Genomic DNA, 22040 nt, shown 5'->3' with positions numbered 1-22040 from the left:
GGTAGACCTAGAATGATTGGGCTGATGGTTAGTGGAAGAACGAGAAAGGAAATCTTTTCCCAGTGGAGAGCCCCAACTTGCATTGAGATGGGTTTTGTTCGTTTAAGAATACTGCCATTAGGGAGACGGGAACCGTCAATGCCCGTAGTAGCCAAGGGCTTTTTCAGCGGAACAGTGGGCAGCGCTAGTCTGGTAACTAGAGATTGTGACATAAAGTTCCCGGCTGCTCCAGAATCCAACAAGGCCTTGGACGACTTGGGCCCTGAAAGCAAATGTAAGGTGACAGGAAAAGAACATGTTAGATCTGGAAAAGAAGTTGGAGAGGAAGTAAGAGTCCCTAGACTGACCTCTCCAGTGCAGGCTAGGGTTTGTCGTTTCCCGAACGCCGGGTACATGAAGCCAGGAGGTGACCAGAATCTCCACAATATAGGCATAGTTTATTCTTCATTCTTCTCTCTCTTTCATCCGGAGATAAACGGCAGCGCCCCAGTTGCATAGGCTCATCCGTAGATGTGGGTGGTTGAAAACGAGGAGCTAGACGAAAGGTAGACCGTCTAGGAAGGTCTTTCTCGGACGATCTTTCCCGAAGCCGAAGATCTACCCGGTTGCAGAGAGAAATTAGGGCATCTAAGGTGGGTGGCAATTCTTGAGAAGAGAGGGCATCCTTGATTTTATCTGACAGCCCTTGCCAAAAGGCAGCAACAAGAGCCTCATCGTTCCACTGGAGCTCGGAAGCTAGGGTCTGAAACTCAATAACGTATTGAGCCACAGAACGGGAATTTTGACGTAGTCTTAGGATGCTAGTAGCAGCGGACGTCACTCGCCCCGGTTCATCAAAAATCCTCCTGAATGCTGAAGTGAAGGCGGAAACATCATTGAGGAGATTGTCATTACGTTCCCAAAGAGGCGAGGCCCATGCCAGGGCTTTTCCGGATAGGAGGGAGACCATATAAGCTACTTTTGACCTGGGAGTAGGAAAATTCTGAGGTAATAACTCAAATTGGATGGAGCACTGATTTAAAAAGCCACAGCAAGAGTTAGGATCACCATCAAATTTGGAGGGTGTAGGCAAACGCAGCGAGGAAGCGGCTGCAGCAGGGACCTCGGCTGCTTGTGGTTGAGCAGCCGGCTGAGGCGGGGTCTCCTCTAAGGCGTCTAGACGGGTAGCCAGAGTTTGCAAACATTGCAGAAGTTGCATCTGAACTGCATTCTGGCGCTCCACTCTTCCAACCAGGTGTTGAAGCATGTCCTTGGCGGAAGGTTCTCTATCAGGATCTGACATGGCTGGTTCTTAATGTCACGTTACCAGAGAGACTTCAACTGGATCCTGATAGTTCAGCCGAGATTGACGTTACTTCAGCGAGGGGCGCGGAGTCTAACAAGTGAAAGGTGTTCACCAGAGATTCCCGCAAGGGAATATGGGCTTTTGCGGCTTCCACTTGCAGGTCGCGGTCCCCTGGAGAAGTTCTCAGTGAACACAACAGACGAAGCGTAGAATCAGGTAGAAGTAGTGCTGTCACTTGATAGCGGTGTTTAGCCGGGAAGTTTGACAGCGTTGCCACTTGGGAGAGGAAATATAGCTGGGATGTTCAGCGAAGTAGTCACTAGGGAGCTGGTTAGCAGGAAAGGATAGTGTCGCCACTTGGAAGTGCTTTCACCGGAATGTTTAGCAGCGTAGTCACCTTGAGGTGAGTTCCCCGGAGAGACGTAGCTTGGAAGCTGAAGGAATAGCAAAAACACAGGAGCTGTTTCCAATCTTAAAGTCAGGGACTGACTGAAAGAACCAGCATTGAGTTCTGGTCAGAGGAGGTAGATATAGTGCAGTTCCAATTGGACAGCCAATAGAGGGCAGTGAGAACACATAAAACAGTTAGACGGTTCTGCGCATGCGCAGAACCACTGAGCGCTGAACGGAAGAAGGGGAGAGACGGCGCTGGAGAGCTGCAGCAGCGTGGACCAGGTAAGTGAAAGAAAACAGAGAGTCTTGGTGGGGATGGCCTCCGTAATTAGTGGGTACACCCGCCGGCTCCCGGGGAGGCAGCGGGAGTCCGGCGTGTGACAGGGGCGATGTTGAGGTGACTGAGAAATCGTTTTATAGCAATACCAGCACATGATTAGGACACTACATAGAGGACTTTATACAGTGACACAGTTACCAACTGAAGTAGCTGCTAGTAAAGTCCACACTTACACACACGACCATACATGGCTGTCACACCAGGGCAAACATAGCTGTCAAATAGACAGCAGGGTTTTATGTGACAGCTAACAAATCTATGTTTTGTTTTGTTTTTCGTTGTATTGTTTTAAGTTTTTAAATGTGAACACACACACATGCACGCATACACATATTGGTTAATATATAAAGATTTGTGTTACCTGAGTGATAAACTGTCTGGAAGGTGAAGAGATGTGGTGAGGAGTCTGGTGGACTCTGGAGAGATGGACAAGGTAGACCAATAGAGCCATCCCATATCCCTCCTGCTGATGGATTTTCCTCCAGGTAAAACAAATACACGTCATCCAATTACCACCATGCAGGATCCTCAAGTATACACAGGTGTACCAATGAAAAATGTCTGGGTAAAGGTGTATTGAAATGTGTCTAATATATTACTGTGTCATACTCAAAACTTTTGTTATTCAATGTGATAGTCCTAGAGTTATAATAGATGATAGGGGTACTCATGTTATTGATAATAGAGGTATAATGTATGAGTAGTGGTAACAAATCACATACTTTCAATTAGCCATAAACCAGTGTGAACATAAAGTAGTGGTACTCGGTAGAACGAATTGAATAGAATAAGAGTTGGAACTTGATTGAAGTGACTGACAGCTTCGGCCACTAGTCCTTTCCCGCTACCAAAAGATCACTCCTGGGAAGACTCCTAACCTGTCAGTTTTTGAAATGTTCTTGACCCTTCGTGAGATGAGATTGTAACTGGGAGGCTAGGTTAGATCTTGAGAGAAGGTAAATAGTGAGACAGCAACAAAGAACGTCCAAAACACTGTCTCCTGAAGAGTCACACTAACTGTCAGGATGTTGGATCGGGAGAGTAAGTTGTGGAGCAGAAATTTCTTAAGCTTAGGTTATTTGACAGACAGGTACCAGGTGTAGGCTACCAGCATCACGGCTTCAAGGGTAGCAGAGACACACTGGTGCCCATTCCACCCACTGCAGAGGGGCCAACACTCAGAGAAGGGTCCAAGGGCACTCATGAGTCTGTACTGGAAGGCCTCGAATGCAGTTAGTAGCACCTGAGCCAAAGGCTAAGACTGTTGTCCAGCATGAAGTTGTAGTTTTTCCTGTTTTGTGCTCTCTCATTTCATTCTCTTCTCAGGGCGGTTAATTCTTTTGATTATTAGCAGGTGACAGAGACTGGTTCAGGTAATGATAAGGAGGTATTGGGGAGGAAGAAGTTAGTAGCATAATCAGTCCAGCCAATTACTCTATTCAATTCAGGGGTAAAGGAAAATTTAGAAACCTTGGAGCTTGGAGAAAGTGCGAGGGGCTATTGTCTGAGTAGCATTACGTCCGTAAGTACGGCGACCCCATGGTTAGAAAAGAGATACACCCAGCGATGCCAGTCCAGTAATATTCGGACTTGAGCAGGCATCCTTGAGAATGATTATCATTCTTGGGAGGGTAAGGTTTTAGACCAAACAAAGTGCTGGGCGTGCTCACATGTGCCTCAGTGATTATATCAAGTAGGATTAGTTCTCTTTCCACTAAATATTCTTGAGGTACCCGAACTATAGGCGGGAGGTCACTAAGGGAAAAAGTAGGACACCTAGGTCCCTTAGTCTGAAGTCCCCCAATGCTTTGCAAGCCGATCACTGTTAAATCTGAGTATTGGGAGACTGGGAAGAACGAACAGACAATAGACCGCCCACAAGTGTTGATGAAAAGAACGGATGACATTATTAGAAGTGTATATTAACGCAAGCTGAAGGAGATTTTATATGACATTATCGATAGACATAGGATGATGCTATTGATCAACATGAAGTGTTTAAATGTATTCTGAACTTAAAGACATGCGTTGGACAGAAGAACCTGTTAAACTTGAAGAACTGTAGTAGAGAATTCTGTATAGCTGAGACATGTTCTACTGTACCTTGTACCTTTCCAAATAATGTATTAAGTGTTTTATTGCACCCTTGAAGGTCATACAAAAGGTTATCTCCAAGCTCCAGAAGTGTACGGTTTATAGTAAAAGAAGAAATCGTTTAGAGGATTAAGACTCTCTCTTATGATAACTTGTTTAGATCTACAAACAGCGTGGTCATACACCAAGGGGGATTTGTATTACATAACAATGAAACGTGGTTCTGAGATCCTGTGTCACTCACCGGACTGTGAGTGCCATTTCCCGTGTGTTCAGGAACCGTGGCCGTCCGCCATCCTGAGGGTCTGCGCATGTACAGCCCTTATCAAACCTTCAGTACCTGTTGCTTTTAATTGATTGGATGATCAGGCAACCCTCCCTATTTAAACCACCTGTGATCATTACCTGGTTGCCTGATCTTGGAGTTTCATTCCCCATGAGCCTCTGAAGGTGTTCCTGTGTTTCCTCGTGTATTCAGCTCCTGCTGATTCCTGTTTACTGCTATTGTGGTTTCCAGACCACTTCAACTCTCCTGTGTTCCTCGTGCTTGCACTCAGCTGATTCCTATCTTCTGCTACTACCGGACTCCAGTTCGTTTCTACTCTCCTGTGGTCATCGTGCCTGCACTCAGCTGATTCCTATCTGCTACTACTACCGGACTCCAGTTTGTCTCAACTCTCCTGTGTTCAGCGTGTCTGCTCTCCGCTGCCTCCGTTACTACTACAGAGTTCCAGATCGTCTCAACTCTCCTGTGTTTATCGTGTCAGCTCTCCGCTGCCTCCACCACTACTACTGGATACCAGACAGCCTCAACTCTCCCGTGTTCATCATGTTTCCAGTTTCACTTACTACTGCTTCCTGAGTATTGCTTCGTTGATTCTGGATTACCTGCCGTGCGCTGCACCAACCTGATTGCCGCTTCCTCCCTCCAGTGGTCTCACTGCCTGCCGGCCTTCAGCCGTTCAGGTATCCCTGCACGTCTCTCTGACAGCCTGCTCTCCTGAACTGCGGTATGCATACTTTCCATTGACTTTGCTTTTGTATTGCATATCCATCTGGACTGAGTTGTGTTCTTCTCCGGAGCCTCCTATCCACTGAAGCTATTGTTACCATTGACTTTGTTTCCTATTGCCTGGATAGCTATTGTGACTTTGTATACTTCAAGCAGCGCTTGTCAGTTATTGTTGTATTGTGGATATCATCGTGGGATCAAGTTCTGTGTGCCCGTGTATACTTTGCTTTACATTCATCTCCTCGTGCCCCTCCTCACATATATATAGCAGTGGTACAACTTGCTAAAACGCAGACCACTGACTCCTGTTCCCTGTGACACCAGTTTCAAGTATCCTCTCACATAAACAGTGGTACAACTTGCTATACGCAGACCACTGACTTCCCCGTTACCTACTTTCACCTGGATTCCATTCCTTCACTATAGACAGCGGTACAACTTGCTATACGCAGACCGCTGACTCTCACTACCTCCTTGCTACTCCTGGACATTCCTTCTCACTATAGCAGTGGTACAACTTGCTATACGCAGACCACTGACTTTCCTCACGTTTACTTGTCCATCTGGTTCCTCGTGTATATACATCTACTCATTACCAGTTGCTGCTAGTCATAGACTTTCCTTGAGCATTCTCTCACCATCTGCTGATTCTCCTGTTCCGTTGTCACCCTGCTACCAGAGAACCATAGTACCAGCTATATTACTCTGGTAAGTCCATCATCTGGTGATATCCTGGGCAAAGACTCCTAGTGCCCGTGACATCCTGCATATAACATCTTTAAGGTGATAGTTTATTATACTATCAAAGGGTGGACTGTTGAAGTCGTATAATTGGATGAACGAAAGTATATTGGTTTAATATTGGTTTGCCGTGCGTATTGCGAAGCGTACGCCATGTAACACGTGGCGTGATGCGATCGCACGGTAAAATACGCACGCACACACTAGCATTACAACATTTAGTTATTTATACAATTCATATTGGTTCCGTTACACTGTAATTTATGAGCAGATAGCATTTGGTTTATTATTAGTTTATATAATATGATTATATGTACATTTTAGTGTTTTTAAAGGTTTAGGTTATAGGAAAGGTGTCATGCCTGATATCATATTGAAGCCCTAATCATCAGCAGCTGTCCGGTGCAGTCGGCTAAGAGATCGGACATTGCATACTTTAGTTATTGATATTAGGGAATAAACCTTTGTATGATGCTGGCTATGAAAGGAGCAGACCCCCTTAAGAGACGACCCTCTCCTTTGGATTCCTTAGATTGAATCAGCCTATGAACTGTTTACCCTGAAGCCACCCTGTGCCTGGACCTATGGAAGCAAGCTACGTCATCTCTATTGTTCACAATGAAACACTGACTGTATATATTAGCTGCATCGCCCACCAGGGTCAGTCAACTCTGACCACAGTTATCTAACAGATACACTGTTCCATTGGGACCCATGGAAGCGCTGCGATTGCAGCGGTATGTATGTATATAACTTTTGGTATTGGCTGTGCTGTACTGTACTTTATCACAATATAATAATGTATTGAATTGTTGATTATTTACATCTGCTAAAATAAACCACCATGTGCTTTGGAAAACAAATACAATTTATTGGGCAATGCTTATTTTAAAACAATAGAATTACTTTAATACCACCATTTTAAGTGCTTTCTCTATGTCGCTCTCAGTATTGCACTCTGCAAGCTCCTTTCTGCGTTGATACTCCTTTATAAGCCTGTTCTTCACAAAGTCTAGTGTGATTTCTGTTTCAGGTCTCATTTCTAGTGCATTTATTAGTGCACTGTATGTATCTGGTAAGCTGCACAGGAGGATAGCTACTATGTGGTTGCTTTTGATTTCTTCTCCCATTGACCTGAGCTGTATGGTTATCTCTAGTAGTGCACTGATGTGTTCTTGCATTGTCTTGCCTTTGTTAAATCTCATTTGGTATAGTTTTCTTAATAGGAATAGTTTGCTGTTCAAACTTGATCCTTCATGCACCCTCTGTAATGCAATCCACATGTCTTTAGCTGTACTCTCTTGTCCTATGTGTATAAGCTGATCATCTTCCACCAGTAAACTTATGGTGGCTCTTGCCTGTTTGCCCTTCTTAATCCACTGCTGATCCTCTCCTTCAGGTCTGTCTGCACTTATGACTTCCCATAAATCATCTCTGGTTAATAGCATTTCTACTTTAAACTTCCATGTCTGATAGTTCTCATTAGAAAGCTTGCTAGCAGCTAGTCTGAGATCTGTGTAATTGGCCATAACCCTTCCTTGTATGAATCTCTCTATTCTTCTGTGGTATTAAACTTGTTTTACTCACAGTTTTCTCTCCAAGGTTCTCCTGGGTGTTTCTTGTGTACGTTACACAGTCTGCTGTCTGTGCCTGCTGGGACTTGCAGTGCAGCTCGTGATCTGGATGCTGCTTAGGATGCACTCCTGATAACTTTATCTTGTATAGACTCCAGTCTTGGCCCATAACCTATTGGCATTCTGCGATGGATGATACCATAGGTGTGCAGCAGGAGGTCTCATAGATAAAGAATCACCTCAGGAGTTACCTTATATTCAGACAGAACGAGTCTTGAGATGTATATCTTCTTTATATAGTACTAAGTACCAGGATCAGTATAACAACAGCTTTCAATAATAGCTTCTTAACATAACATATCAGTAACATGAGCTGCTCAGCTCACCTCCTTTTCCCGGAGAGTTTCTTCTAGAACATAGAGAGTTGAGACAAGAAATATACAAACAAGTACATGCATATTCAGCAGACAAACAATACACCTCTGTATGAATACAGCGCCATCTGCTGACCCTCCATGGTAACTACATGCATATAAACAAACCCATAGTCTGTTGTACATATTTCAACAACCGGCAGGTGTGCGAGGTATTTGAGGCGGGACTAGTCCTGGTCTCAAGTGCCTGTAGTCCCCCGTGCCTTGGCAAGAGCAAAGTGAGGAGGCGGCAAGTGAGCTTGGACTGACCGTGTCCTCGTTCTTTGCCATATTCTCGGACAGCCCTTACCTGGTAGGCACGGCCGTAATCTCTGTCTCTTTCCTAGAGGGACGTGGGTGGAGGTGACAAGGGTTGCGGCTGCGGATCTGCTGGGATCAGATCACAGCTGGGATATCGGAGGCGGACTGGAGGTGACCATCGTTTACAAGGTAAGTTCTTCTAGGGTTGCGTCTGTCCTGTTTCCCCGCAGGGGGGGGGCGCTACAAGCGCACCTTCTAACAAGCTTATCTCCCATATTCTGGCAGCCGCTAAATCCCTAATAGCGAAACACTGGAAAGACCCGAGGGCTCCCTCAATGCAGGAGTTACGGTCGTATATAGGTCATGTCGCAAGCATGGAGAGTATAACGTGCTACCTTCATGATAAATCATATAACTTTGATAAGGTGTGGGCCCCGTGGTACTTACTAGAAAGCCGTAGCTGCCTATCCAATACGGCTCCTTCCCCGGCAGTTGGAACATAGCTTTTGGGCCGCCTCTGGACCCCCCAGGCTGGATATGGTGCGCGGTGAGTGAGTAATGTCTATATGCTTCTTCTCTGTCGGGTAGCCATTGTAACTGTGTGTCCCAGCTTTTCCTACCTTTGGCTTGAAAAAGTCTCATGTCTGAGATGAAACGCGTCGCCTGGTTACTTATTCATCTGTTTTTAAACCATATGATCTGACTATATACCGATCAGATAGTACAGATCTATTGGCGAGGAATTACTTCCCACTGCTCTTTATTCCTGCCCGGGCAGGCTATCTGCATACACAGTTCCATGTCACATGTTGGCAACTATCTAATCACGGGAGAACGGCGGTAAAACACCGCTAGGAGGACTTACGTGCAGGATATTTCCATTATCAGCAGCTGTGAGCTGTAGGAGATTCTGTCCCGGAGAGCCGTATCAAACACCGCATAGAAGAGGACCGTGAGTAATGCCGGTCTAAACTTCTTATACCTTATGCTGGATTGTACAACAGGCTTGTATACCCGGATACCATCATTTTTATCACCTCCATATTCACTCCCAGTGACATTTGTGACTATGGACACTTATTGCTAAGAGTCAGTGTGACGAGTTATGCCTTTTATCTGAATACGTTATCTATCAACAGTATTACTATTTTTATTTGGTTTTAGGAGTCATATCTCCTTGTTTTACATTGAATGTGATTATATGGTTGTAATAAATTGTTGACTATTTAATCCTGCCTTGGTCCTTGTATCTCCTCTATTGGCTATACCTATATATATTTCCAGCGCTGTTTTTTGTCCTCCAGCTTTTCTTAGCATTGTTCCAAGTTTGCGTGCCTATCTATTTATTAGCTATATTGTTGACAATATTTGTGCCTTTCTACCCCCCTACCCCTTTCCCTTCCCTTCTCACCCTCCCCACCGATATAAAAGTATAAAACTCAGAGGAAACACCTTGATTATTAAGATTTTTCTTGTCAAAAATGTTGTATGTACTGTTCCTGTTGTATCCTCTTCAAATAAAGAGTTTAAAAAAAAATAAAAAAATAGAACTTTTAGGAAAATGTTTCAAATTTAAAAAATGTAAAATTCTTTGTCTGTGGAAATGTCTTGTTTATACATGTATGGTCATAATTTATAGATTATAGTTTTGTGAGATCTGGTAGGTTTCTCTATTGCTACATTACATTTATTCATAATGGGATAATTAAGGCATGTTCTTAAATAAGTATTACACATGCTTATACTTGCATTTTGAAATTAAGCTCTTTCCCTCATAACGTATGTTAAAGTATTTCATGCAATATAGGCTCAATAAATATTGTTTTTGCACCACCAGTGGCTTGCTTTATATTTTAATTCAATATTGTTTCTGTCATTCTTCCTTTATTGTTACAAAATGTTAATCCAATAGCAAAATCCCAACTAGTGTAAAGTACATGAGAAATGTTTTAGTTTGTTTGTTTTACTTTCCAGAAAAGAATGATAGCAGTACATTTTTACTTTGACTTCTTAATTCTGAATTAAGTGGATGATCAGTAAGTGCATTGCAGTAGTTTTCACATGCTTGGCACTGTGTGCCCTTTGCCCTAGGTGAAGGACGTCCCTCCCAAAGCTTTTTTGATTTATTTTCTAGTCCCACAATGCACCCAAAAAGGTGGAAGATAGCCTAAAATTCTAGGAGAGGGGCTACTGACTTTTTAAACCCCAGCCTGTAATACACTATGTATTTGTTTGATGATATCTGGAACAATATAGCTCTACTGTGAACATAAGGATATGAAAGGTCACTGAGCTGCAAGCATGCTTAGTAAAATGTATAATAAAAAAATCAAGGTACTTTAGATCCCCGAATATTCCAGGCCACGTTCCTGAACCACACAAACTATAACCTGCACTGCTCACTGATGTCTTCATTAGAGCATAGCTTCTCCTCAAATTGATAGGCTTCATAGGCTTCAGTCGTTTCCCAGTGGACCTCAAGGCCCAGTTTCCGCCACCTACCAAGATATGTAAAAATGATGACCTTTTGCTGGGAGAAAATATGGTCTGTGGGCACCCACTGAAACCCCTGTCCCTTTACTAGGTGAATCTCATTTAAGATATAATGTCCAGGGAAAGCTATTTAATTTTCACATGCGGGTGCGTAACATGTTGTATATACAAGTACTTACACCACTCATGTATTCTAATGTTCTCCTACATACCACACACAGTTTTGGCTCATTCACACAAGAGGAACATTGTTGTGATGATGGAAAAAGAATAAAAACAAAACAAATTTGGCCTACAAATAAGTTAATGTGGTTATATGTGTGTCACGATCTGCCTGCAGCTTGCTGCTTTGTATTGACAGCTCCTGCCTCCAGGACTTTATTATTGTGTGTTGCAGCAGTACCTCTGATCACCAGAGGTGCTGCTACTGTGCCTGCTTCATGTCTTTTAGGAGTTAACCTTGCTGCACTAATTATTCCTTGCACCTAGGTGTTTTCCCTATTTATACCCGTCACTCCCAGCACACATTGCTGGTTATTGTTGTCATACTGTTGTTACTTGTTCCTGCCTTCTGATATGCTTCTGGTTACTTGTTGTTTGGGACCTGTCCATACCTCCTGCATCAGCTGTGTACCTGGTGGTTTTTGCAAATTTATATTACCTCCTGCTTCCTGCATCAGCTTTGCACCTGGTATTTACTACAAACTGATTACCTGCTATTTGTACATTTCTGCAAATAAACAGAGTGTTTTCACCATATTCGTGGCTCCTAGCTGTATTCCTGTATTTAACCGTGACAATGTGTAAGAGAGAATAGTTATATTAGTAAGAACCAAAGTTGCTTTTATTACATTGAAAAACTATTAATACATCTCCACATCCTTTGCTTATCTCTTTAAAATTTAAATGAGAAGTATTTTTCCTGCAGCCTGTATGGAAATGATAATTAAATAATGCAAATAGATGGCCATTAATTCATTAATAGCTGCAATGCTGTTTTGAGTTCTGCCAGCTGGACAGGTCAATCCGCAATCAGCCAGGATCTGTTACATGGTACTGCTGATAGCCATCATCATCAGTGTGTTTATGTGCCCCAGGCCTCCAGTACCCATGAGACATACACTTCCTGAACGGTGTATCTGCGTATGTGTCCACGTCTAATTGAGTACAATTACGTGAACATGTGTATTCCAGCCTGCCCCTACACTGCCCTGTACCACCACTCCAGGTGTAAGGAGTTGTAAGTTGCAGATATGCAAAAATCTTCATACGAACGCATTTTTGGTGCACACGTACATTAAGAAAATGTGTATCTTATGCAAGAAACTGACATATGTCCACCTCTAAATGAACCCCATTGTGCACAAAGTTTTCTACAACAAACATTGCAAAGATTACCAAGTCCATTTTGGCATCCCATGTAGGATTCATTAGATTCTAGGTCAAATCTATCTGCATGGAATCCAGAAATTCCTGGGGCCAAAAAGCTGAAATTCCCTAAACCCTCTTCTGGATTGATGATTGATTTGATGTGGCAAACTGAAAAGTCCACTGGAAGAAAAACTTTAATACACTAGTATAAGCAAATATATTGTAAAGACATTTATGTAAATTAATTGTGAACAGAAAAAAACAACTACAATCATATTGGAAATTAATTAAGAATTAATAATATTTTTATTTTTTCAAGAACAAAACCTATACACGGATATATTTCAAGTACCATGCTAAAGCTTTAGGAATTAAATGGCATCTCCTGAAAAGCAGAAACTTCAGGGACTCCATCACAAATAACGTATTTAACCAATGTGGTGTCACAATAAACAATATGTGTATTATTTCAAGACTTTATGCTATTTGTTATCTACCACGGCAGAGGTTTTATTGATATTATTTCTGTTTTAATTATTTTCTGCATTCACGATGTGCACACATCTTTAGATATACTGTTTCATAATTTCTTTTTACACTTTAACATCCTAACTATTCCTTATTTTAAAAAAAATCTGCCAATCTCTTCAGAAACTCCAGAATTTGCCCTGAGGGATTTTGAGAATTAGTAATTGGTGCATCTTCAATTATATAGGGGTCAGAGTGGGCTTGTGAACTTCAGAACATCTATCACACAGATGTGTCTCTTGTACATAATGGCAGCTTCAAAAGCACTTAATGGCCTTAATTCACTTTTGTGGACAGATTAGTTTCAGGCAGTTCTAGTTTCTCATTCTTATTTCTCCAGAGAATAGACTTGGTGTTTAGATACAATGTACATTTAAACACTAAGGCGTCTATTTATCAATATTGTGTGATATAGCAGATTCTATCACTGCATATCTTGCTTAGTCCAATTCAAGAAGAAAGCGTCGCACCGGTAGCTTGAGCAATGCTTAGCACCCTGGCGATACTGGCTGGCAGCGGTAAGAGTCATTTTATATATGCATGCATTTACCAGCTCACGCATGCGCACTATATCTGGATGCCTGGACTAAAAATAAAACAACAACTTTAATATATATATATATATGTGTATATATATATATATATATACATACATACATATATATATATATATACATACATATATATATATATATCTATATATATATATATATATATATACAAGTTAACCCGTGCATGATACTCATGCATTCTAGTCAAATCAAGCTACTTAAGGTGTTAAAAAGGTTCTTGTCATGCATTTGGGCCTAGCCCAGGCCTCCTCAGGGGAAGAGCGTTACTTCCCGACGCAAGCGCCCTTTTTTAACGTGGTTTTGTCCACATGTCACCACCTCATCATTTTTCTTCATCACCTTATCCTTCATCTTCATCGCCACATCCTTCATCAAGCTACTTAAGGTGTTAAAAACTCCCCACTGTCACCCCCGGCAACCACCAACCACTCCCAACTGTCACTTCTCCTTCAAGAAATATATAGGTCAGTGTATAACTCTGCCCAGCAGGTGGCGCTGCAGCTTGGTTTTTTTTTTCCACACACGCCACTAGGCATTTATATAGTAGATATAAAAGAGTAAAAATATCATAGTCGGCAATAGTCTTTACCAGGAGGCTTTGTTAAATAGAGAGAAGACATAAATCAGGACTTTCAGTTCCACTGACACTGAGGGGTATATTTACTAAACTGCAGGTTTGAAAAAGTGGAGATGTTGCCTATAGCAACCAATCAGATTCTAGCTGTCATTTTGTTGAATGCACTAAATAAATGATAGCTAAAATCTGATTGGTTGCTATAGGCAACATCTCCACTTTTTCAAACCCACAGTTTAGTAAATCTAGCCCTGAATATCATTTAGCCCCCCCTGGGATATTTGATTAGTCAAGCATTCTATAATAAATAGGCCTGTAAAAAAAATATGTTTTCACATAGAGATGTTCTACTGCTTAGACAACTGCCGAAGGAACATACTGGAGGTCCTTTGTGATGCAGAAAACAGTGTAAGTACAGTGCAAAATCAGCTATGTTCAAGGGCATCTAGGTTTCTTCCAAAGTACATAGGTTTATAGCATTTGTGGAGGATCATAAGTTTGCACAGATAGAGAGGAGGAGTTTGGCGGTGTGAGGGCATTCCCTGCAAATTATGGAGTAGGTGAACTGATGTACCCAGGAGTATGATTACTGAAATTAGGGATGGAGGAGGGTGACTTTTTAAGGGTGCTATTCAATATATAACTATGTGAAGAAGTCAAGTAACTGCAAGTTATTAGTGGTTTTGGTCATATAGACGCTTATAGCATCTGCTGTATACTACCTACTAAACCGACAGTTCATCTCACATGTATATGTGGATATACAGTGGCAGTGGCGCACGCAGGGGGGTTTCTGGGTCTCCAGAAACCCCTCCCCTCCGCTAAAAAAGTGCCCTATATAGCGGCACTGTACTATACAGCAATCGCGGCGCTGTCAAAGAAGCGTCCGCGGTGGTGCTGTATTGTATACAGCACCGCCGCGGACGCTTCTTTGACAGTACCGCGGCCTAAACGGAGCTCGCGGCAGCTCTCTCGTTTTGTTTTTTTTTAACTTGTGTTTTTGTACTCCATAGTCTATAATGTTATATTGCCATTTTTCTATTCACTTTAGCGTTTTCTTATGCTAATGAGTAAAAAGTGGGATTGGTTTGATAAACACCGCAATAAACAGTAATTTTTATGGAAATCACATTAAGTATTCCTTTTTATGTATATTTTCTTACTGTATCAATACTTCACATTAAAAAGTAAGATATCATCTTGTCTAAAGAAAATATAGAATGTCTATTTCCTTAGGAAAGCACAAGAAAGAACTATTTTTTAAGAAAGGAAAGCGGTCCAAAAAGGGATGCTTTTATATTTTAAATAAAAAGAAATACTTATTAATAGAAGATAGTGTACATTTGTATAGTCATTCCATCAAAGACATTTTTAGGAAAATGTTCAGATTGAATAGCCCCAAGGCCAAATAATGTATCTTTGAGACAACTTTTTACTTGTAACTAAATAAACTGCAGACTTCTGCTGCTAAAGCTTTAGGCAGGTTTCATACTGTGACAAATTGTGCCCGCTCTGTTAATTCCAGCGGTCAGCCAGGCAGCACACTCTAAGGGGCCTGTTTGCCCTTATGTGGCAAGAACAAATATTTTCTATCACAATGAAATCTTGTATCATCGCAGTTTAATAATAACATTTTGGCAGAGCAGCTTAGAGATACTCAGCTCCCCGGTGATACTGGCTGGCAGTGGTAGGAGGAGTCTTATCACTTCACCAGCCTGTCCTGCATACATCTGCACATGCATGACCCCGCTTTGGCGGTTCACGCAATAATTGACATTGGCTTTCAGTTTCACTTTCAAACAAAATAACATGTTTTAAAATGTAAAAAAAAAATCTTAAAAATAATAATAATTACTTTATTTAAATGACAAAATGAGAAAATGCTTTATTTATTAGAATAAAGCATTTTTCTGTTAATATCCCTTGCTTTGTATGGTGAAGCTCTCGTTGGAGAAACCCAGTGAAACTTTCTTCTGGCGTAACAATTTGATAGTTAATAAGAAGCCCTAACTCCTTTTGGTCTATAATGCATGAGCAGCGGCCCATTTTTTAAAGTGATTTCATGGACTATGAATATGATGACAGTACCACTTTTAAGTGTATTATGTAGCCAGTGTAACCTACGACTCTGCAGCTATTTTGGAACATTAAGTTCCAGCTTGCCCTCTGGCAGGGGGAGCAGAGCTTTGTCGCTCCACAATACTGAAGAGCCAGAGGCAGTGATAAAAGTTAAGTGTCACTCACCTTTGTAGCTTCTCAGGAGCAGTGCTGAGGAGTGGAGTCACGTGGGAATGTAAGTCTCATATTTTAATAAAGAACTACATTTAAAAAAATGTGAAAAGCAATAGAGATACAGTTCAAAAAATATAGGGGCTTATTTATCATAAACAGCCCCTTCATGGCGATAAGTAATATTTTTTTATTGCTGCTTACCATGGCAGTAAAATAAAACTTACACCACAATTTAACAAAACATCGCCAGTGATTTGGGGTTTTAGTTCCTTTAAAGTAACAAAAAAACATTCAAAAAACTTTAATAGATAACAATTATTTACAAAAAAAATGAAATACTCTTTATAAACTAAGAATGCTTTATTCAAAAAATTAAACATTTTTAAATGCGATAGTGATCACAGAAAAGGCATTGCGGCGCTACATGTACACCTTAATATTTGTTCCATTCACATAGAGAAGCCTTGGCTGCATATTTTATAGGGGAAATATACCTAGTCTTGGTTGCACTTTTACTTTCATTTTTTAGAAGTTTTTGTCAATTTTATATCCATTCTAGAAGTTCAGCCTCAATCACATAGTGCCCTTCACCCACCAAACATGGTTGCACATAAAAAGATGGTTGCACATAGAGATTAAGATCTCAGCCACTTGGATAAGAGCATCCACCATTGATAAATGTATCACTGAAGAATTGTTCCTTCCATTGTCCTTCAACAGCTTAAGGTTGATTTTCCAGTCCTACAGAACCTTGTTAAGAAGAGACAAGCAACATTTTCTTCCAATCATACCATACCTCACAGACCGGTATTGTGCTTAGGTTTTATAAGCCAGTGGAAGTAACAGAGCCTGATTATCCAATAGGCTTCAGCCTCTGGTGCAAAGCTTTTTGGGAAGAGGGTGTGTGCAAAATTATGACAGGGAGAGGTATAAACTGTAATTAAGTTTAAAATATAAGAGAATTGTTGGTCTCCACAGCAAAAAGAAAACCTAAAATAAAAATATAGTAATATTTTAATGTTGACATATTCCCATGGAAAAGTCTGAATACACTGAATCATCTACATGCAGTTGCTTGAGGATAAGCAAGTAGAAGTGACACTGATGGCTACAGGCTAGGGTGTGACAGCCCCCTCTACCTTCACTCTCAGTAATGCACGTTCATTGCTCTGATCTGCTATACAGTTCTCATTTTCATGAAAATGAATTGAGTGACAAAGATTGCTGTACCCTTTTTAAAAAGCCAAATGGAGCTGAGTTTAGAAAATACAAGACCATAAACAATGTGGTGAAGGAAGACAGATTTCAAATTATGGATGAGTTAATGTTTACCTGTGTATTATCCTGGTGTAGAAGGCAAGTGGGTACTACGAGTGTATTAGCCTAGGGTGGCCTGAACCCTTAATTAGCCCTGGAAGGTCAATTACAAAAGGCAAAGCTAGCAGAGATTGGGTCTGGTCATAATGAGACAAAACACTTCACCAAAAATAAAATAATAAAAGATGGTTAGTGTGCCCCATCTCCAAATCATCAACCATCCCGCATGCTAAACAGCATGGGTTTGATTCCACTATAATAGAGAGACAATGGATGTGGTGTCCCCCTACTATAGTGAAAACCAGACTCCCTGTTTCTACAACGTTGGTGTAGTTCCTCTAAGGAAAGAAAGTAGAGAATGTTCTGGGAAGAACCCAGATTGCAGTGTAAAGTAGGTGATTTTTAAAGAGGAAATAATCATATGATATATAACATGTAGCCATCACCCCGAAGAGTTTAGCAATGCCGAGCAGTAGTGAGTTCCAGTGTAAGTTGGCAAGTGTGGTTATGAGAGGTTAACTTTATAATACTGGTAATAATATTATAATATTATTATATTATAATAATATTATTATTATATTATAATATAATACTATTAATATTGTGTTTCATTGAGTTGGCAAAGTTACCAGTCAAAAGAGAAAGATTAAATAGATAGGTTAAATGTATTATCGGTGAAGGAAAGTAAGAGATGGAAAATGTTTGGGAACATTTCTCAGTTATCACAAGAGTGAAGAAGAAGAAAACAAGTGATTGTGGTGAAGTAGTAGTGTAAGATTGAATGTTATTAGGAAAACTATTTTTATTATTATTTCATAACTCATACCTCTGAATGTTATTTTGTTTATATACCATGATTTATAAATCATTTAGTGGAAGGAGTTTGGTAAGCGTGGACTAGAGTTAGGTAGAGAAGAGGGACTTATATTAATGGGTTTAGTGGACAGAGAATTAAAAAAAGAGAAGCAAATTGGTATTGATTGGCTACACAAAGGTTTGAGCCTCTGGTGACAGTATATATAGGAACGTCACTTGTGGGAGGAAAAGTGTGGTTCAGTCACCTGCTCCTTTAACATCAATAATATCCGCTGTTACATCATAGATACAGAATCAGGACTTTATAGATCATGAGAATACGATGGAAATTTAAATAGATTGAGATTTGCCTAACTGTTCCTTTACAGAAAGTATGGTGAATAGATCTGTTAGTAGCTGTAATTAACTGGTTTCAATGAAACATCTTCATTGACAAAAATAACTATGATTAGTGTCTCGAGCACTGTCGTAAAAACACCTACCAGTAACTGTTTATTTTCCAGCTAGATAGAGCAGTTATGCTTACAGGGATAGAAAATCATGTGTGAATAAAGGAGATATACAAATTATACATCTATAGCCAAAAAGAAAAATGGGATTTATTCATAGGAGAATTGCATCCACTACATTTAGAAATAGAAATACATTTCTAGATGCACAGAACATGAGAAACTATTTTTTTTATGAATTGAGAGATGGTTGAGATTCACTGATGCATTTAACTGTAGAGGGAGGAGGAACATGTATGTCCTACAAACACAGTGTCCTCCACCTTGTAAATCTAGAAATTGTGTCACTTAGCTATTTGTCGCTGTGGAGCGCTTTGTGGGGGGCCTTGATGTCCTGTATTTTGAAGTCTGGAGGTGTTACACCAGAATGGAGGGTCCATTTGGTTGTTGTTGAGGAAGAGGAGTGGGGTTGTCGAGATGGTTGGCTTTAATTGCTAGGAGCAGAGCCAGATTAACCCTAGGGCTAACTGGGCTACAGCCCAGGGGCCTCGGGCATCCAGGGGGCCCTTGAAAGTGCTCAGCAGCAGTATTGATCGGTAGGGGGCGGGGGCGCCCCTGGCGCGATCAGTGCTGCTGAGCACTTTCACTGCAGTCCTTCCCCGGCGCGCTGTAGTCTCCTTACTGAGGATCACGGGGGGGGGGGGCCTTCACGGGGGAATGGAGGCCCCCTTAGCCCAGGGGCCTCCATTCCCTTAATCCGGCCCTGGAGGCACAAGAACAAAATGCTAAGAGCTGCACAAAGATGGATATAGGTTAGTTACACTTATATAACTTTATGGGAGGTGAGAGTAAGCTGAGGACAAGGAGTAAAACAAACAAAAACAAAAAGAAAAATATAAAGAAAAGAAGGGAAACAAATGGGGAAAAAGGAAAAATGTTTTCTGAAAAAGAGAAGATGAGAAAGTGGGGAAAGAAACGAGAAATGATAGAATGGAAAAAGAAATAACTAGGAAGAAAAGGGGGGACCAGATGCACTGGTGGATCCGGGTGGGGGAGGGAGGCGATCTGGGCAATTTCTCTCCCTGGCAAGAGCTTGCTGTGTGCAGGTCCGTTTGGCAGAGACAGGCAGGGATATTATGCTGCCCAGCTGCTCTGATTGTGTTTACAATCACCCCCCTCCTAAATCGCCCACTGTAAAACAGGATTCTGGATCCGCCCCTGACCAGATGGGGGGTGGTGGTGGTGTTGGGGGGGGGGGGGTGTTGATGTAGGGTTGGAGGAAGAGAAGTGAAAACAATTGTATATAAGGGTTAGAACTGCAGGTATAAGCAGTGTTGGACACAACAATATGGCTTTTATAGAAATATGATGCCTGTAATGGAAAAAAATATTTGATCTTGGACTAATAATTATCATGAGATCTATATTGTATGTTAAACATAAATGGGTGACACATATAATATTGCAATTAAGATCAGAAAAAAAAAATATGTGGTTTAAAAATGACCTTTAATGACTATAACCAGACTTTCAATTAAGCATCCTAAGGGCGATTAATTATTTCTCATTTCAAATTAGTAAAATTGTTAAATAGACTTTACAACATTTCTATAAATGCAATGAAAAATACAATGATATCTTGTATTATATGTAGTACTTCAATTCAATGTAAGCTAGTGTTGTTGATGAACTAGTTATAGATGCTCATATTTTATTATTAAAACACATTTAACCATTATGAATGAAGTTACCAACAGATCTTCTTTACGTCATTTAATAATGTTGACCTTTATTTTGATTCAACAAAGTGATTTCTAAGCTATTCAGTTTCGTATAAGCTCATTTTGGAAACGGAAAAAGGTTGAAGGATTTTAGCCATTTATGGCTAAGCTTGATTTGCAAAGGAATGTGCAGTTTGATTACTTCACTAATAAAACATCCAGTCTGATATGCAATCTAGGCCATGTATTGTCTGTTTGATGTTTAATCTTTTAGATGCTGTATAGTTCTTATGCAATGTAATTAGAAGGCATGTGCCACACAATCATAAACACATGTACTCATATTACTAGTGAAAGTAATGCGCTGCACACACATCCAATCGTAACAGCAGTACATATGTTCTCAGTTACAATTATCTCTGCATTGCTAAAGGCATGATATTGGGAAAGATGCTGGCAATATGCCAGATGACTGCGTTTTTAGTTCATTGGATGGTCATATTTAAGCTTACTTTGAAATAAATTGTTGTAATATTGCTCAAAGGAAGAAGACTATAATGATCAAGGTAGTAGAATTACCATTACTGTACATCCATGTACTATAGTTTTATACTAATTATGTTATGTCAATTAAAGGCTAAGTCCCCTTAAAATATATCTGTTTTCACAGCATTTTTTGTATAAAGTTATTTATTGAGGTAACAATGAGGGAATATGTCTGTCAAAAATGTTTACAGTTGATAAGAAAGAGTAGATGAGACATAACCAACAAGATTAACGAATCAATTTTTATTTTTGGGGGGTAAAATGGAATAAAAAGGGGTGTATAGGAGACAGAGTGGTGAACCGTTATGAAAGTGAACAGGGGGTAGGAGGAGGGTAGGTTTTAAAAAAGGGGGCTTCCCATTTAGGCAGCCCCCTTAAAGCAGGGACAAGAGTAGGGGTGAACAGTGCATTGTCCTCGGGACTTATGAGATTGAGGGGAGGGAGTTGAAGTAGGACAACCATAGATACCAAATCTTGGTGAAGGATGTAGAGGAAATTTTGATTATACTGATCATGTATTTCATCCAGTGTGTGTGCCAGAACCAGCATGGCAGAGCGGTGAACGGGTGTAGTGTGCACTGATGCACATGGCAATCAAAGATGAGGGGAGGGGAGAAGAGAACGGGGCAGCCTAGCGGGTTGTGGCCATGCTCCCTTTATGATATGTGTAGGAATGCTCAGGTGGAGGAGAAATAACTTAGATATGAGGGGAATGTCTGTCTGGTGGATTGAGAAGATTAGGTTTCTGGTATCAAGCCTGCCAACCACATGTGTAAGAATGAGCCTTCTGATGGACAATCCCTCCAGCCTCTGTCTCAGGTGTTTGGGTGACTTTTTTGGAGTATTGTAGGGACATAGTACCATCTATCTAAGCTTTTTTTCAATTTCCTTTAATCCTTGCACACGTTCAGCTGGAGGCATGTACTGAATGAGTCACAGAAGTCAGAGGCTGCATTGAAAGATAAAGTACATGGGTCAATCTCTAGCAGGGCCTGATCAACCATTAGGCTGATCAGGCTGCACCCTGGAGCGCTGGGTCCCTAGGCATCGCAGCGACGGCACAATTAGCAAGCTTTAAAAAAACAAACAAACATGTTACTACCTAAAATATCCGGCGCTGCCTCCTCTGTGATCGGCCATCCCTGGTCTCAAGGGGGCGGTCATGACTGTCAGTGTATTCAATCACACTGATGCAGGCAGCTAACAGCAATTCCGATGCTGTTAGCTGCCCTGTCAGTGCAGTTGCGGTGCTAAGCTGAGTGTGGTCATGTGAGATGATCACATGACCACACTTGCTGCATTGATAGG

General features: G+C 41.0%; 1 long non-coding RNA gene across 1 annotated transcript in view; it reads right to left on the bottom strand.

Annotated features, from left to right (window-relative positions):
• Positions 1 to 16224: 16224 nt before the first annotated feature.
• The window catches only part of LOC142140235 (uncharacterized), a 137449-nt gene continuing 131633 nt past the window's right edge, over positions 16225 to 22040 (bottom strand). Inside the window, exon 4 of the long non-coding RNA XR_012688348.1 lies at positions 16225 to 16873. This is a non-coding gene — a long non-coding RNA (uncharacterized LOC142140235). The remainder of the gene's footprint in view (positions 16874 to 22040) is intronic.

Source organism: Mixophyes fleayi, chromosome 2 (assembly GCF_038048845.1).
Source record: "Mixophyes fleayi isolate aMixFle1 chromosome 2, aMixFle1.hap1, whole genome shotgun sequence".
Taxonomy (NCBI): domain Eukaryota; kingdom Metazoa; phylum Chordata; class Amphibia; order Anura; family Limnodynastidae; genus Mixophyes; species Mixophyes fleayi.
The sequence above is the reverse complement of the archived record's forward strand: the minus strand, read 5'-3'. Positions and strand labels throughout refer to the sequence as shown.